This window comes from Orbicella faveolata, unplaced genomic scaffold, assembly GCF_042242905.1.
Source record: "Orbicella faveolata isolate gen_17 unplaced genomic scaffold, um_ofav_v1 contig_2, whole genome shotgun sequence".
In the NCBI taxonomy this organism is placed as follows: domain Eukaryota; kingdom Metazoa; phylum Cnidaria; class Anthozoa; order Scleractinia; family Merulinidae; genus Orbicella; species Orbicella faveolata.
Window position 1 is genome coordinate 12,981,355 of NW_028301547.1, and position 4,262 is coordinate 12,985,616.

General features: G+C 43.5%; 1 pseudogene; it reads right to left on the reverse strand.

Annotated features, from left to right (window-relative positions):
• Positions 1-905: 905 nt before the first annotated feature.
• LOC149112023 (uncharacterized) lies at positions 906-2,121 on the reverse strand (annotated as a pseudogene).
• Positions 2,122-4,262: the final 2,141 nt, after the last annotated feature.

The following is a 4,262-nucleotide window of genomic DNA, read 5'->3' on the forward strand; positions in this document are numbered from 1 at the left end:
ACTAATTAGGAACGATTATTTCGTTCGTAAAGCTCTAGCAAAGGTGAAGGCACGAGAAAAACGGCCAGAAACCTCCAGAAGGGAGGCCCGCCCCACCCGAGGACTGGTGACCAAATAATGATTGACGTGATTGTATATAAACAGCAAATAACCACATCACCTGCGTGTGGACTAAACTTGTAAAGAGACTACCTTGGTCGATAGGCTAGGTGTACGAATATACTGGAGAAAGGCGTTAGATTTCCACCTTCCTAACTGGCGGATCTGTGTGTCGGTAAAACCTTTGGCCGCAGCCCAAGTGGCTGCTCCTATTCGAAAACTGTGCGATTTGTACAAAGCAGGATCGAGCTTACAAAAACGAAGTGCCGTATTGAGTTGCTCCACAAAAAAGTTTCTTTTAATGGGCGCCCCGTCTGGCCAACAAAACAAAGGACCGCGGGCGGTTCCTCTAGTAGATATGAAATCTAATATAGTTCTCACTGGACAACATAAGTCTTCTTTATAGATATAAATAACAAAGGGGGGCCCGGTATCATTATGTTTGTACTTAGAAATTGTGAGCTGCAGGGCCGTGACCTGCCCTAGGCGGTTGAGTAACTGCTCCAGCTGCGGAAGCATAATAAGATTACTGTGATTGCTACTGTTAACTGTGATCTCGCCAATACGCAAAATTGCAAAAAAGGCTAAAGAGCACATGGCTGATAACATATGCAATTGATACGCTGACTCCGTTGTGTGCTCAAAAGAGGCATTGAGTCGCGTTAATATCGGTAATGTAATTGGAAGACGCACATCGTGCGACGGAGCTAACTTGCGATAACCCTTGAGAAGTTGTCTAATGATTGCAGTTTCTGTTGGATCATTGACTCCTGCTAGCTTGTGAGCATAGCCAAGAGCTGATAAATAACTGGTGACAGTTGAGCAAGCGTAATTAAGTGAATAAAGGTGTGACACATATAGTGCTACAACAGCTGGTGTTAAAGGTAAAACTAATGTTGTGACACCTAAAAAAGATTGTGCCCAATCTGTAAATAGTTTTCATGATCGTTTGTATACTTCAGTAGAACCCTTATTTAAGCTAGCAGCTAAAAGCGTTGTAGTTATAGAGGCCAACTCTCCGGAAGAAGAGGCACTGGAACAAGCGTCGGTTCGCGATCCATGCCCTGGCCAAGGGACTTGAATTTCGTGACCTGTAAGCGCGATAGCTTTGACATTGAGCACCCCAGGCACGTGAATAGCCCGAAATAGAATATTATGCTTTAAACATTGCAAAACAAGCGCCCCCAAGAGAGCTAATAGCTTTTTATCTTTGGTTGTTTTCTTATTAATTACTTCTACTAAGCCTTGATTATCGGTGTGAAACAAAATACACTTATTTTCTAGTTTTGATGCCCATATGGAAATGCTTACAACGATAGGAAACATTTCTAGAATTATTATATTTGTACCTATCCAGCTATCGGGCCATTTACCGTAAAACCAGTGCGAGCCAAAAACTGCACCGTAACCTAACGAGCCTGCTGCATCGGTGTAAAGATGCAGTTTTGTAGATGAAAGCCAAACATAATCTAAAAAGAAGGATCTGCCATTGTAGGCTTCTAGAAAAGTAAGCCATAATTGAAGATCAGATATGGTTTCACGATTTAGACGTATAAAATAACGGGGGCGTTTAATCCCCACCGTTAAATTAATTAGACGGCGCAAAAATGTTCGGCCGGGTACGATAACAGAACAAGTAAAATTAAGAAGACCGATTAAAGATTGTAATTCCTTCAAAGTCACTTTTTTCCTAGTTATAAAATCTTGAATAAGAGTACGGCATTTAGTAAGCTTGTCACTAGGAAGTCGAGCTTCCATTATTGTTGTGTCTAGTTCAATGCCCGCGAAGGACAAAACACAGCTAGGCCCCACTGTTTTCTCAGGCCCCATTGGCATACCAAGTTCATCACATGTCCGAAGGAAAGCTTTTAACTCATTATCACAGGATGAAATGGAATTGCTAACGATAAGAAAGTCATCTAAAAGATGCAAAATGCCTGGTATCTGCAAGTTATTACGGGCTATCCATTCTAGAGCGGAGCTAAAAAACTCGAAAATTTTACAAGAACTCGAGAGCCCCATGGCAAGATTCCTGTCAACATAAAATTTATCCCGCCAACAAATACCCAGCAGGTTGTAATCCGAGGGACTGACCGGAATAAGACGAAATGCGTTTTTTATATCAGTTTTAGCAAGCGCACAGCCCCTGCCTGTGCGCCTTACTAATCTAATCGCATCGTCAATATTAGCATAATGAACACTGGATGCAATTTTTGGAATATGTGAATTGATGGAACGCCCCTCTGGGAAAGATAGATGATGAATTAAGCGAAACTCCCCAGGTACTTTTTTTAGGAATTAGGCCAAGAGGCGAGATATGAAAAACTGGAAAAGGCTGCCTTTCAAAGGGACCTACTATTCTACCTAGTTTAATCTCATTGGCTAATTTTTCGTCAACGGCACTTGGATTAGCAATCGCAGAGACAAGATTTTTAGATGAAAAATTAATCCGAGGTCCAACATAATCAATAGAAAAACCAAAACAGAAGCCGTCAATTAAGTATTGTCTCGTTCTAAAAGGGTATCCATGGAGGTACGCCTGCAGTTTATCGACTTTGATTGGTGTTGACATTGGACGAGACAGGGCGGGACTGCGTGGCTGGTTTGCCAGGGACAGCTGTTGATGTGGCTGTTCGTGGCATGGTTGTTGATGCTGGATGTGATATTCGCTTTGGAAAGGCACATTTGTTGGCGGGATGCTGAGATCCACATTTAAAACATTCGTGGCTGAAATTGCAGCCGGAACATTTTTCCCCCCTGTGAAATTTCCAGCAGTAGCCGGACGGAAAGGGCGATTTTAAATTTTTGTTGCGTGCGTCCGACGAAGCAACCGGAGCCGCTTTTTGCATGTGGTGCGCCTGCAACCACAGTTCCCAATGAATCTGGTCCCAGGGGAAAAGTGTTTTTTGCCTCAAAAAACGGAAATTTTCATCATAGTAACGCCAATGAGCGTTTTTGGCCGCCAGGTCCCGCACTGTCTCACTGTATTTCATTAATGCTGGTGCGTCCTTTGGGAATCGCACAGTGTAAATAGCTACAAAAGTTTGAAAGGCGGTGATCCATTGATCAATTGCTATAATCCGTTTTGCTTTTTGAGCGGGCTCGAGACTAATGACCGGCCGAGCGTTTGACTGCGTAGTTTGAACAACGAAATTATACTTATAATCACTCGGAGATATTCTGTGTAAGAGCGTCCCTAAATCAATGTATTCATTCGCCCAAATTTTAGATTGAATCTTTTCCGAAATTCTAGAGGCAAGAGGGACACCAATTTGGGTGTGAAGTATTTGAGGGCGGTCATTAGCCTCGGCCATGTGTTGCGTTACTAAAGAATTAGAACCAATAGAATTATTGCTATCTATTAGTGGTGGATTGTTCTCACCAGTAATGTCCTGAATCACAGCTGCGACTGACTCCTGTACAGAAACAGCTGGATTAGCGTCCTCCTTTTCGTTTCCTTGCGTGTCTTTGATAATTCCTGCAACTTTGAGGCCTTCAACAACGGCGCCGGAGACAATGGCAGCGATATCCAACTGGGTATTGGCTGTACTGGTGCCTTCACGATCACTGGTGATGGGAGGACGCACCAGTTGGCTTGGGTGATCGCTCCCAACCCTTGAAACCTCGGCTGGCGAACCCGTCTTTGCACGTTTTGATGTAGGCGCACCTTTCGCTTGTTTTGCCGATTTGGCAGCACGTTTGCGGGGGCGTACCCCAGGAACTGAAGGCACAGCGGGAGCAACACGGGCTTTTGCACGGGTCATCATATTGTCTGGTAGAAAAAAAAAATAAAAACGGCTAGAAGAAAAAGGTGTATAGAATAATGGAAAGTAAATGAATGTCGGTATTAGAAGACTGTGTAATCACAGGTAAGGCAATCTGAGCATTGTACAACTAAAACCCAGCAGGTCCGTACGCCCCAAAAGTAAATATCTGTAGAAGTGCACTGAAGCACCCAAGGTGAATTTCGCAATACAATAACAACGGCCACATGTTTGGCAAGCCCCAAAATGGGAGCTGCCGCTAGGAACATGTTAAATGGCCGCAAAAGCTGAGAACATATGGTCTCAAAAAGATAAATATGTACACACGTACTTACAAAAAAAACAGGGTTGTGTGAAATGGACCTAATTTAAGCTGGTGGCGTGCCTGTTTGGCCCGCC